Source organism: Crocodylus porosus, unplaced genomic scaffold (assembly GCF_001723895.1).
Source record: "Crocodylus porosus isolate Cpor-Errol unplaced genomic scaffold, CroPor_comp1, whole genome shotgun sequence".
NCBI lineage: Eukaryota > Metazoa > Chordata > Crocodylia > Crocodylidae > Crocodylus > Crocodylus porosus.
In genome coordinates this window covers 87,151,806-87,166,591 of record NW_017728943.1, presented here as the reverse complement: position 1 = coordinate 87,166,591, position 14,786 = coordinate 87,151,806, and the positions used below count along the sequence as shown (strand labels likewise).

General features: G+C 41.8%; 1 long non-coding RNA gene across 1 annotated transcript in view; it reads left to right on the top strand.

Annotated features, from left to right (window-relative positions):
- LOC109319904 overlaps positions 1-14,786 on the top strand; it is a 103,722-nt gene that overhangs the window by 12,145 nt on the left and 76,791 nt on the right. The window contains exon 2 of the long non-coding RNA XR_002103666.1: positions 5,466-5,589. This is a non-coding gene — a long non-coding RNA (uncharacterized LOC109319904). The remainder of the gene's footprint in view (positions 1-5,465; positions 5,590-14,786) is intronic.

Sequence of the window (14,786 nt, the reverse complement as noted above, 5' to 3'; positions counted from 1 at the left end):
ACCCCAGTACTCTTTCCTGCCATGCCAGGGGGTCGGACTCGATGATCTGCTAAGGTCCCTTCCAACCCTAGAAACTATGAAACTATGATGTTATAGAACAGCTTTCAAGAAGGAATAATGAACAAGCTTAAAGACATATTTGCAAAGACATATTTGCAGAAGAGATTTTGGAAGAACAAGGAGAGTTAGGAAAGAGAAGGAAACTCCATGTTGGAATGAAAAGATTAAAAAAGTAATCTGAGGAAAGAACCAGACATGGGGCATGCTTGAAGATTAGCCCAGTTAAAAATAACTGGGCAGCTTTTTGTATTGATGGGGCCAGGACAGGGCAGCTTTTTACACTGCTGGGGCCAGCACAGGTGCTGGGCCCAGGCTCTAGCTCCCCCTGGCTAGACATCCAAGAAGACCCAGGCGGGGTTATTTTGCCCCATATGGCACAACTTGCACCACACCAAAGTGCATGTCTGGGCATGTGCACGGAGGCAAAAAGTTGCAGCTCAAATTTGCACAGCTTCTATTTGAGCAGCCATCCACATGTGTGGATGTGCCGATAGACATTGACCGTGGGCATAAATTGTGCCTGGTCAACCCAGCCAGTAGGGGGCAAGATTCCAGCCTGTTGCCTAGCTACACAGCTCTGCACATTCAGCACCCTTTTGCCACAGCCAGCCCCTTTGCTACCTGATGTCACCACCTGGAGCCCAGGACTGACCACTGTGCTCTCATCTCTGATGTAAACTGCTCCACCCCAGCTCAAATTGCTTCTGTCCCAGGTACATGTGTAGATGCTGCATCCAGAACTAATTTACTCTGGTTCAAATTGATCTGGAGTTTATTGCTTCAAATTAATTGCAATGTAGATGTGTGCACTGGGAAGACCATGTTATTCACTGATGATATTCATAGTTTCGTTGAAGCAGGGTCAGAGGGGACCTGAGTAGATTGACCCCCTGCCCTGGGCAAGAATGAATACAGGGCTCTTAATGACTTGAGGTGAAACATGGAAGAAATACAATGCTTTCTTGATATGTGAAGCCTGAATACAGAAGAAATTGGGGCTGAAGATCTTGAAGATAAACCAATTGCTGTAACAAGGAAAAGGCATTACATCAATAGATGTTAAAAAGAGAAAATTTAAATTTAGATTTAAATAGCTTGGTTGAATATTCACAGGTAATGGAAGGATTTGAGAAGAACTGATGTGAAGGTTGCAAGTTGCAGCAAGCAAAACTGTTAAAGGGGCTTAATGCGAGGCAGAAATGTTGTTAGGAAAGTTAAGTTAGCAGTTTACAGAGTTTATTGTACAAGAATTCCATCATGTGGACCAGAAATATGGATTTTAATGGTTGCAAACTGCAGAAATCAGTTTTTTAGGTGAATTCCTTGAAGTTGAGAATGAGTGAAGAGTGATGACGAGATGTTAAATTATGAGATGGGATAAAAGCCAGAGCTGCTTGGATTCATGAAAAAATGCATATGAGGACAGGATGCATTGAGGATGTATACTGAGGACAATATCCCAAGGTGAAGACCAGGGGAAAGATGGAAAGTTCAGGTATGGAAGCACATTTTTAGAAGAGGTAGTTCCTGGAAGGAAATTATATCAGGAGGATCACTGAAAGACAGGAAGAGAGGGGTGGAACTAATGTGAAGCCAGAATCAGTGAGAATAGAAATGATCATCACCAGTTGTTCTGTTCATATTTTTTAAATAGCATTTTAAAGAGAATGCTTAAGGTACATGTAGTCTAGACAGTGATTCATTTTTTCTAAGACAGAAAAAATCATTACCCTGACTGGTACATTTTTAAATTTGAAGAAAATATTGGATGGTTGGACATGAGTGACATAATTAACTGGGAACATGAAAGAAAAGGGAGGAAAGTTTTTAAAAGCAGAATAGCAGAAGCCCAAAAGTTAAAACTAGAAATAAAATGTAAACAAGTAATATTTAAACAGCTTATGGGGCTGAAGGAAAGAAGGAAACAAAGTCAATGTTATATGTGGCATAGAAAAAGAAAGAGACACCACAGAATAAACATATGGGCTGGCTCCAGACATGCAGGCACGTGCAGTTTGTGGCACTGCAAACCTCTTTGCGGTGCCACAAATCACATGTTAAAATGTGTCCTACCAGCATAGGGGCAATTTTTACTACTGGTACATCCTGGTAGCAAAACAAAATGTCATAAAAAAAAAAAGTGGTGTGGTGCACACCACAGGAGCATGCACGAATGGATACAGAGGTTTGGTCCTCCCAGGAGATTCTGTGACTGCCATTTTTTTGCCATTCTCTTCTCCTCTAGTTCTGCCTTGGCTTCTTCAGCATGCTGGGAGATGAAAGAATTGACCAAACATCAGTTTCCCTGAAGTGGGGCATTTTACCCTGCATGAAAGCCCACATACAGAGACATGCACAGTGGCAAAAAGTAGTGGCACAAACTTGTGTCACTACTTCTGTGCCACTGAAAGTGTATGCCCCTGTATGTGGGGATGTGTCCACGGTGTGTACAGTCAAAATAAGAGAGGAAAAAAAGAGTGAAATAGAATGATAGTGGCTAGAAATGCCTAGGGAAACATTAAGATTTTTGTGAAAACAATCTGAAAGAGAAAAATTAGGACATAAGATAGATGTGCTACCAAATGAAAAAGGTAAGCAAGTATGTTAGGATTCTGAAGTCATAGAAATTCAAAATAGGTATTTTTGCTCAGCTTTCAATATATAGGATAACGAGGAACCATGGAGCTTTATGAAGTAAGCAGGAAGATTATTAAAAGTAATAATTGGAGAAGCAAAGAGCAAAGTTTAGACAGAGGTGAAAAAACGAATATCTGACATACTAAGTAGATATCAAACTGCAGCTCTGGAGAGAGCGCACTTGAGAGATGTATTACAAAATCTCTCACAGAGAAGCCTCGCAGGCTGTGCAAACAACCTACAGGAATATAAGACACAAACAGCTCATCATGAAAAAGCAAATATAGAATCTCTCTTTAAGTAAGATAGAAAGGTAGACACAGAAAACTACCAATCAATTAACCATAAATCCAATCAGCGTGAGGTGTTCTAACTTATATAGCTAAGGAATTAGTGCCCCAGACCTGCAGCTAGAGTAAATTAGCTTATCTCCCTTGAATTAATACAAGCCACATTGGCTTTTACCAGCTGAGACTCAAACCTGCAGCACAGACATTTGTTAGAAAAAAATGTATATTAACTACAGGTGGGAAAATACTTCAAGAATTGAGAATATTTCAAATTTTTAATGAATTTGCTTTCACTAGGTGTTTTAGCTTTTTGTTATTTTTCCCCACCAAATATTGTAATAAACAATTATACCAGAAGAAACATTCAGTGACACTACAAAACAACAAGTGGATACTGCAGAACAATCACAATGCTTGAATTCTTAGAGAATTTGCAACAGATTCAGATTCTAAAAGTTACAATCATCCATCGGAAAGTGGAAGTGTACTGTAAGGCAGAAGCACCAAACCCATTTCCATCTTTAGATGGGTGAGTAGTAGTTACACAGCAAAAGTTTGTGGAATAGGTGGCTTTTCACACCACTTATGTAGATTTTTTAGCCTACTTCTGAGGGAAAGCATGTAATTGTCTTGTAGTTAGCAGAGTCTCCTTAAGAAAGAACATTTGCCCCTTTTTGTCATCTTAGAAAGAAACCAAATGGTAAAGTGCAGCAATTGCATCAATTATGCTCACTGGACGTACATACACACATATGCACACACAATACTGATTCAGTAGGACTAACCTATGTGTTCAGATCTGGGTGTTAATTACTTGAATTTAAATATATATAATAAAGACACAGTCTTGTTGTTTGGTTCATGCTTTCACTATTTTCTTTCTTGCCCACTGAGCCTTACTTGGGTGCCTCTTGGATTCATTTTGCGTTAGTCTTCTCAGATGATAATCCTTTTGAGTCAAAATCTTTATTAAACTTCAGATGCAAAAGGTCTTTGCCAGTCTCACTGCCTTTTCTTCAAACTCCATGACATAAGCTCCGTGGGCAGGGAAGAAGTTGTGCTTTAGAAATCCTATTTATTCAAACTCATTAGTTTGTAACAGTTTGATATATAAAAAAATATGATAATTTTCTAGACAAACAAAAGGACACAGACTTGAATTATATGGCATCAACCTTGACATCTGGAAGAGATGAGGGTCAAAGTTCAATTATTTCATTGTCAGCATTCAAATGGGTATTTCAAAGTGTTTGCGTTGTTTACAATGTAGTCAGACATTCTTTTTTGAATTAAAAGGAAATCTTCAGGTTTTTCAAGCAGGGACATTTCTCACATTAAATTGCAGTTAATTGAAGCTGTAATTGCTTTAGATGAGCACCATTTCAGAGCTGCTTAGAAGGTGGTTCTGAGGTTTCCACATAAATTAACTTGTAGAAGAAAAATTGAAGCATTTTTTAATGCTACACCAGAAAAACAATGTTTCAGAACACAATAGATTTAATTTGGCTGATATAATTTCAAGAGAACCCAAGAAGGTTTTGCAAACTTTGTTATCATACTGATAAGTCTTGAGTTAGAAAGGGAGTTAGAATAATGATCAAATTATATAGGAATATGTTATAGTTAAATACACATCCATAATGTTTCTTCACAGAACATTCTTTTGTCACCGGGGAGAAATACTTTTATTCCATCCTAGCCCTATCAAATTCTACATGCTGGGATCTAAGATGCTGGTGGTGTTTTTATGTCAGCTGTAGATACAGGTTATTTACATCAATTACTAATTTCCAGAAGTCAGTTTAAAGGCTCTTTCCACAGGGATCCTTTTACTGACACATGCACAAATATAGTGTTTTACTGACGGGTTAAGAAAAAATGTAATATATCTAGATGTGTCCTAGGTTTTGTTTCACCAAGGGCTGTCAAGGAAATCACTGAAATAATGAATTTTAAAGGAAGAGACCACTTTTCCTATAAATTACAAGCAATGAATTCAGAACTATGTTAATAAAATCTAGAAGGCATGTCTACATGTTCATAAATATGCCATAATTACGGTGTATTATATTTAAAACCTATAATAACAGGTACTAACTTAATGCACCATAATCAGTGCTACTGCACATTAGCACAGATGAATGCTTTTTAGGTGATGCTTAATGCCCATTGAAGTGATCTACTGTGCATTAACATGGTTTTTGCAGGATGCACTAATGTGCAGTAGTGTTAGAATTGTACATTGTGGAACAACTGCATTTTGGTTCTAATTTAATTGCACCTTTTGTATCATATCTAGTGTCAAGATGCAATAGATATCACAACATGCATAATATAAGTCTCCAAATAATACAGCAATGATTACTTTAAACAGCTGCTCTTTCTATGCAGACTCCCAACTGATGGGCAGGCCACGAAGTTGCGCCTTATCACATCCGCATTCACTAATAGGGCTTCTGCCTTTTTAATGCTTTGCAGAAGACTCTTGTGCTGGTGGATTTGTGCAAGTGAAGATCCCATGGCCCTAGAACCGGCCTGTAACTAATGGATATCTCTGTCCCAGACTGGCAGAGTTGATACAGGCATCTCCTCTCCACAATATGTAGGAATACATTTTAAACTATGAAAATATTTTATCTTTATAGTGGGCTTAAAAAATCAGAGTAGTTTGATTCAAATGATTTTCTGAATCAGATGTATCAGAATCAGACTGATACAGGAATTAGTTTGGACATCTCTTCAAACGTGTTCTAAGATTCTCCATATTTTTTATGGGGTTGGGGAAAAAACCACTATTAGAGTTTCTTCAGAATGCTAGTCTCTCTCCTCTGGTCTCAGCTCAAAATCAGAAATGTTTTTTTCTAAACAAGATAAAACAAAACAAAACAAATCAAGCAAGCAAGCAAGCAAGCAAAGAAACAAATAAAATCCATGAAGTGGGAGGGAGGAGGGACCAACCAATCTCTTTGCACTCCCTCTGCCTGTTATTAAAATTAATATAGCCTCCAGTGTTTCTACACAAACAGAAATACCTTAAGACCACTCAGTCACAGACAATAAAATACACTTGCAGCTGCAAATGTAGGCACAGGGGTACATATACATAAGATGCATAACTACATAGTAGTGTAGTTTACTGCACAGTAAACCCATGCGTCTACATATGCACATGCTTACTGTGCAGTAAGAAACACTAATCACAAGTAAATGTGATACCTGCAAATGCAGGTATTAGATTAACTTGTGATTAGTTACTATGCAGTAACACACGTGTAGATGTGGCCCAGGAGCAAATTTACTCCCAGGTCAGCCCTACCACTAGGGGGCCAGCCTCAGGCAAGCCCCAGGGCTCTGGGCTGTGAGCCTTTCCTGTCCTAGGGCTGGGCTGCCTCTATGGCAGCCCCTGCCTCAGCCTTTAAAAGCCTGTGGGCATTTTGAGCCCTGGGGCACACCAGCAGGCAGCCTAAGTCAACTCCAGGTCCTGTGTCCCTTAGTCAGGCTGCAGGCTAGCCTTACCAGCCTGCCTGCATCCTGGCACCACTGCTTGGTGCCACAGTGCTGAGCACCTGTCAGGCCCACAATATCCAGGTCTTCAGCCTGCTGCAGGCTGCTGCAGGCTCCAGCCAGGCCTGCCAGCACCCAGGCCCAGCTGCAGGCAGCTTCTGGTCTGAACCTGCAGGTGCTGTATGGCATTGCATTAGCCACAGAGGTGTCACTCCTATGCTGGGCCCCTGCACTGGGTGCTACAGGTAGCTGCCCCAACTTGGCAACAAGGGAGAGTTGCACAGCAGCCCAGAGAGCTGGCATGGGACCCAAAAAGGCCCCATCCTAACTGACATCTGTGTCCATCCATGCGCCCGCCATCTGGATCCTCAAATGGTAGCAGAAGGAGACTGGTGACCTTGTGGTGCTGTGGGGCAAGGTGGAGGTACAGTGCATCCAGTTTGAGCTGGGTGGGTGCTCCAAGGCCCATGTCTATGAGGGGCTGTCAGACTGGATACAGGAGTGTAGGCACAACCAGTCAGTGTGGCAATACTGCATTAAGGTCAAGGCGTTGCAGCACAATAGGTTGCCATCAGCAACCACAATTGTCATTCTGGAAGTGCTCATAAGTCTATGGCCTTTATGTGGCCAATGACAGATGTTATCGTGCCCTGTCTACAGCAGCACAGGTAGCCTGCCTGAGTCCCTGCCCTGGCCTGGTACCCATGGTGACACATTACCAGGGGATGGCCACTCAGGCATCCAGCAGCCCATCCCACCAAGCTCCCCAGCTACAGTCTCCACCAGCAGCTTAGGGAGCCTGGGCCAGCATCTGCTGCACCAGCTCTGTAGCCCCATCCCCCACCATGAAGTGCAGCCAACCAGGAGACTACTGGCCACCAGCTGTGCCAGCTTCTCCTGGGGAGGAGGCTTCCAGGCACTCACCTGCCATGCCCTGCCTTCTGAGGACACTGTTCACAGCTGCATGCCATCACTAGCCCTTGCTCCATGATTATGGAGTTGAGGGTGGGAAGCCTGTTTCCTGTTTAGTTCCATGAACTCCCTTGCCTGTTCCCCACCCAGCACTCATAAAACTGAGCAGGGAACAGGTTCCCCAGCCCCTGACAGCAGAGAGCTCCCAGTGCCAGATCTACAACTGTAGGGCTGGCACTGGGAAAGCCTTATTTCCTAGCCCGATCTCCACAGTCATGGGGCTTGGGCTGGGAGGTAAGGGTTCCCCAGCCCCCAGGTCTCTGATCGTCATAGTGAAGTGGGGACTAGGACATAAGCATCTTCCAGCCCCCACTCCCCAATTGCAATCTCAGAGTGGGGGGCTTGGAGTCTGGATTTGCTCCTGGTCAGGCATCTACACAAGTGCTACTGTGCCCTTACTAATCAAAAGTAAATTTGCTACTTACATTTGCAGGTAGCAAATTTACTCTTGATTGGTGAGGTTTACTGTGCAGTAAGAATATGCATGTGTAGACACACATATTTATTGCACAGTAAACTACACTACTGTGCAGTAAAGCATCTTGTGTAGATGCACCCACTAAATGACTCATTAAGGACTCGTTTTCAGATATTTATGTAAGCTTGGCCTTGTGTTGGTATATAAATGTAGAAACTCCCTAACATTGCATGATCTCCATGTTGACCTGGTGTCAGACTGCAGGTGATTAGTGGCATATTGGATTATTTCAGGAGATTTTTTTTGAAAAAAGGATTGGCCAGGTAACAAGTCAGCATCTGGAGACAAGAGTCTCAGTGGATATTTAAGTGGATATCTCAGTGGATATTTAAGTGTGTAGGACTAACAGCACCCCTATTAGTAACTTATTTTTGCAATGTAATACTTTGTGGGTTACTTCATTCCCTTGCCTAGCAGACTTACAACAAGGAAGGAAAAAGTTCAAGCTTTTCTATGAAACTCTTCTCATGGAAACATGGAATTTTTCCACTAGGAGTTAAGTGAGATCATGGAGAAGAAAGTGTGTCTTTTGAGACCTCTGTGGATTATTGGTTCTTCAGAGAAAGGACACACCACCTCTGCTTTTTGCCAGTCATGATGTCCAGCTTTCCACTGGCTCTGCTTTAAAGCATTAGTTCTGCTTTCCTTGTCCATGCAACTTTCCTCCAAGGAAGGGGGAGTGAGTATTATTCTAACTAGTGGCAGTTTAAATTACCATGACAATATCCATCTGGACCCCCACTGTGCTAGAAATGGGCACATTAAACAGAATGAATGCTCCTTACCAAAGTATGCCCTTTGGTTCTCACAGAAGCACGAAGGTTGGTGATTTTTTTACTGGTTTGGAGGAAAGGATGATGCATTTTGCTGCTTTGGGGGCATTACCATCTCAATTTGCTTTTGCTTGCTGTCCTCCTTTTTCTGGAGTGGAGGCGATCATAAGGTTATAGAGGAAGAACCTATAATACTGTTTGTTAGCTTTCAAAAGTGTCATTTGTCACTTTGCCAGCCAAGGAAAAAGGAGACTATAATACAACAGAGGTTACAATTTGTCTCAAATAAACATTTAACTTAGATTTAATGAGCTAGGTCCTGTATATTAATTAAGTCTAAATTGTTCATTGAAAGCCACTTTCTGAGATTTTTTTCTTGCCATCTGGTTAACTTATTTTAAATGACAAAAGCAATAAGTACTTAATTACATTCCTATTAATACATTTTAATTTCTGAAACATCTGAGGTTTTTAATGGGTGTTTCACAAGGTATAATGAAAGAACTGTGATCTTATCATCTAAGAATAATTGCTTTCGTTAAGTGCTTTGCTACAGTGAGTAGATGGAGCCCTCCTCCATGTCAGTGGAATTCTGTGATACAGACATGAATAAAGTTTTGATATTCAGTGTGTATAATAGCATTCTTAGAGTGAAAAATGAAGTTCTCGTGGGTACCTTCAGAAGTAGATATTATGTTTCTTGCTTCTAGTGGTTTTACTCAATAAAGTGGAATCTTACACAGAAGATTAGAGACTTTGGGGTTTTTTTTTAATGATGTTTCCTTGCATCAAGAGACTTGCATGTAGCATAATATTAAAGGAGATCAGATATTATAAGGGGAGACCACATTGTCTAAAAATCCAATAAACATTAATATAATCTAAAGTTTAACAGAGCCACATCTACCTCCCTACAAGTGTCAAGAGGCAGTCTGCCTAACACAAGAATATTTTATGGATATCTATATTTTACATTGCGATACAATCTAAAGCTACTTAATCTAGTATCTGTGGAAATCTACGTAAGAGATTTTTTTTCTGTTGAGAAGAGCTTGGAGGCAGAGTAAATTACCTGACATGGAGCTCTGAGTTTTTACGATCATAGGCACCACTTGAGGTCATCTAGTCTAGCCCCCCAGGATCATCCCAGACTAAAACATCCTGGTCAAATACCTGTCTAACCCGCTCATGAAAATTTCCAGGGATGAAAACTCCACAACTTCTCTAGGTAGGCGGTTCCAGTGTTTAACCACCCTCAGATTTAGAAAGTGCTTCCTAATCTCCAACCTAAATTTCCTTGGCTGCAGTTTGAGGCCATTGCTCCTAGTCCTGTCCCCTACAGCCACCAAGAAAAGCCCATCTCTGTTCTTTCTGTAACTAACCTTCAGGTAACTGTTATCAAATCCCACCACCCCCCTTAGTCTTCCCATCCCCAAACTATGTAACCCTAGTTTTTTTCAGCCTTTCCTCATAAATCATGTTTGCCAGGCTTCTAATCATTTTTGTCACTTTCCACTGGCTTCTTCTCAATCTGTCCACATTTTTCTTGAAGTGTGGGGCCCAAAATGGAACACAGTACTCCAGGTGAGACCTCACCAGCAATGAGTAGAGTGGGAGAATTGAGTGGAAGAATTCTTTGAATTGCAATAGACGCTCCTATTTTGGCAACAAGAGCATACTGTCGACTCATATTCAGTTTGTGATGTATTGTAATCCCCAGGTCCTTCTCTGGAGTCCTACAGCTTAGCTACTCATTTTTCAACCTGTATTTGTGTATGCAATTATCCTGTCTCAAATGCAGGACTGTTCCCCTGTGCTTGTTGAATCTCATCTGATTGATTGCGGGCCATTTCTCCAGTTTATCCAGGTCATTCTGGATACCAGCCCTACCCTCCAGAGCATCTGCAACTCACCCAACTTGGTGTCATCCACAACTTTGCTAAGTGTGCACTCAATCCCATTGTCCAAATCTTTAGTGAAGAAGTTAAACAATGCTAGAGCCAGGGCAGACCCCTGGGCTGCATCCAGATGAGCATGTGTCACAGACATGTCTCTGGTGCCACATAACACATTTCTGGTGTTTTGTGCACTGCAAGGAGACCCCTGGATTTCCAGGGTTCAGAAAAACCCACGAAAAAAGAAGCAGAGTAGCGCATACAGGGGCAGCGTGCAGTACTACAAAGCAGAGCTAGGGTTCCTGGAGTCGGGTTGTGGCTGCTAGTTAGGCTCCGCATGGCAGAATCGCCACTGCTGCAGCCCCAAGAGGCCCCCAGTACCCCAGTTAAGGCTGCGGGGGCCAGCTCAGTGCTGATCCCAGCCTCTCCTACCCAAGATAACTTGCCGTGCAGCAGAGTGTACGTGACATGGGCATTGCCCAGGGACAACTAGCAGTGGTACAAGGTGCACTACAGCTAGTTGTTTCTGGGGAACCAAATGTCCGTACCATGTGTGGGCACAGCTTTGGGGAACCCCACTTGATACCTTGTCCCTAATAGACTGTCACAAAACTGAAAGGGGTATGTGGGGTGGCTTGCATGGATTCTTGAGTTTGTTTTACTGATATGGCATATGAAGTCTCTAAATGTAGGTAATATAAAGGCTTATCATCCCTAGATTTAAATGCATTGTGATGTTTGATATAAAATGTATTATATGTTTTATAGAGCCAGGATTATACCATATGATAATTACTTTGAAGTGATAAACAATAACTTTCTTAGGCATCTAGGAGAGGCTGAAAGCCTAAATAGCCCAAAAGCAATAATTGATTAGAATTAGAATCTGACAGGAGTGTGATTGGTTAGGAAGAGGCCCTTGCAGACAATGACAATTTTGCATTGTAAAAGGAGAAATCCTAATATGTGAAACACCTAGGAACAAAAATAACATTTCTCACTTTGGAAGAAAGTAAGAGAAAGACAGCACCTTAAGGAGACTGGATTAGTATTCTGCATGTCTGAAAGCATGCACATATTAATCTGGTCTAAATCAGAGCAGGAAACATTTTAGTCTGGTAAACGTGAACCTCTAGCGGCAGGGGTTCAGAAATGTATATGTATAATGTGGACTCCCTGAAAATTCAATAGGTGGTATATGTACATGAGCAGAGGCTGTGAGGGCAAGGAAGGTGTAGAAGTGAAAGCAGGGGACAGATGCAGGAGAGGGATAGAGGTATGGGGCAGGCAGCAAGGAGGAGGAAATGGTGACAGCATCAGGTGGCAGGGGGAAAGGTGGTGGTGGTTAGGTCAAGCAGCTTGACTGTTGCCCCCCGCACCTGTCCCACCACCTACCCCTTGCCCTCCCTTATTGCCTGGCCTCCCACTGCCTGTCCTCTATTACCTCCCCCTGCCACCTATTGCCTCCTGCCCCCTGCCATCTCACTGCCCGCCCCCTACTGCCTCCTTCACTGCTTGCCGCCCTACTTTCTCCCTCGCCCCCCCGTATCCCATCACCTGTCCCCTTGCTACTGCTTCCCCCACTGCAGCAGTGGAGGGATGAATTTAAGACAACTCTACAATAATTAGATTCTATACACAGAAAATTGTAACAAGTTTATACCTTTTCCATGTAGAAAATCTAATTATTGAAAGTGGTGGTGGGGGGATGTCTCATCTTAAATTGAGAGTTGTCTTGGATTTGGGTAAATATGTGTATCCAGTTTACAGTACTTTCATCTAATCTGTACTTCTTTAGCTTATTAGTAAGAATATTGTGGGAGAATGTGTCAAAAGCCTTGCTGAAGTCAAGGTATATCACATCCACTGCTCTCTTCCCATTTTCTCATCAGGGACCTTACTAGATCTCTGTGAGTTCTCAGAGCATTTATCTTAATGGGTCTGAAATTACCTCAGCCAGTTCCTTCAGTACCTTAGGGACTATCCTATCCAGTCCAGCTGCCTTGAAAATTTCCAGCTTCTCTAAGCAATCCTTAGCCTGTTCTTCCACTACTCTAGGCTGTTTGTTTCCTTCCCTGTCTCTTGTGGCTAGATTGCTTTGGGTATATGAGCTATTGTATTTAGTTATAGCCTGATGCTCATAGCAAGAGTGTAGTATAGACATATTCTAAATCTACTATTCATTTCATTTCAGCCTCTCTCTTCATCCAAGTCCACCAGAAGCCCAGCAAATGAGGGAAAGGACCCTTATGACAATATCGACTGTAAATCAGTCAATGGGTGCAAAACACCACAGAAAAGCAAAAGCCCACAAATAAAAATGGAACATAAACAAATTAAAAGAAAAAAACCTCCATGAAGTATTTTTTTTTACCGCTGCTCAGCTTTCAGTTCAAGCATGGCATTAACATACAATCCATAGAATAGATAGGAAGAGCACCAGAATGGCTACTGGAGTTTCTAAGACATACAGAGACAGGAGGCACATTGAGATGCCTCTTTGTGAAGTATAAAGTATCTGGGATGGCCAGCCAGCTTAGCTACTTGGGACATGGTTTTGCTTTTTTTTGTGGTCTGGCCTGGCTTCTTAGGCTGTGTGAAGGCAGGAAGAAAAGGCGTTGGGACTGCTGTGACAGTGCTGCGGTGACAATTTTCCCTTGGCCTTCAGTGATCAGTGTAAGTATAGCAGAAGCTGGTCTTTAGTATTTTCCCTGCTAAATAATGAAACCTTTTAAAAAAAATTTGTCAGTAATAATAGATGGAAGGAATCACTCTGCTGATTGTTAACAGAAGTTTAGAAATTCATTACGTCTTGTACAGATCATCTAGATCCACCTTTCCTTGCCTCCTCAGTTGTGAATGTAGTTCCTTATGTGCTACTAATTGTCCATCAAGAATGATGGATTCAGGGAGTGTTTACATAGTCTCCTCTCACCCCCTGCTCACCCTTCAGGGCTGACCATGTAAAGACTCCCTCTGCCACTGCCACCTCCTCCTGCAGCCTCTGGCATGAACCGGGGGTCGAAGGCATTCACCACTAGTGAATCAGTGTTGCCCACTGGTTTGCAAAGCGGCCCAATGAATATGACAAGGGTGTCACATACTCTCTTCTTTATTCAGTTTGGTTTGAATCAGAATTATTAAATTACCCTCTAGCTGTCTGCACTGCTTCTGAGACATCTGCTAATTGCAACATTCAAAGCTGCAGAGCAATTTTTCAAGCTTCAAACATTAAGAAAAAATCAAAGCAGAATATGACTGGGAATTTGAATGACCTGGGAGCACCTTCAGAGATGAGTGGGCAGGAAGCTGAAAAAGCCCTTCAAGGCCACAAACATTTAGTGAATGTGCAATTATATAATTACAGATTCAACATAAGAATTCCTAAGCGTATGTTCTGAGGGTTTCAGAAAGTTTTTATACATTTGTGATCTTGTCTAATGGAATGTTCCTTTCCAAATTTATTTGACTGTCTCACATTGCTACATACATTATTGAGCCCCTAAATAGATCAATTTTGGACTGAATGAAGACTTCAACATCAATTTTTGAAACATCGTAATAAAAATAATAAACAGCAAGTAAGATAATAGATTCAGAATTTGTCTGCATTTTAAATACATTCTTAAATGAGGAAATAATGCATCAGAAAAAGTTGTATTAACTGCTAAAATGTTAACACATAATGCAGAATAAACTTTATGATAAAAATATGAAATGTAAACTAGAAAACAAAATACAATTCTGTATTTCCTGTTTCCACACATTCCTTTTTTCTTTTGCAATTCTTTTTCCCTCCTTCCTTCCTTTCTTTCTTTCGCTTTGGATGCACTGGACCAGGCTCGCTTGGAGCTGCGTGGGGTGATCCTGAGCGCAAGACTCCCCGGCTTCCTATCTCTTTTATTTCCCACTCCCACCTGTCTAAAGGTCTCTAGCCTCTGTTTATCTTGCTTTCTCTTTCTTTTCTTGCAGCTTTTTTTCCCACTTTTCTCTCCTCTTTGTCCCATCCCCCTGTACTTCAGGTCTCTTGTCTTCGCAGCCTTCCTTCTCACTCTTTCTCTCTTTCTTTCTTTTCTGCTTGCTTGTAGCGGGGAGTTATCTTCCATTAGCTTGCCTTCCGCGGGGTGCTCTAAATTACCCCTTTTCCCCCCTCCCTTTTGTTTTTGTCTTTTTTTGT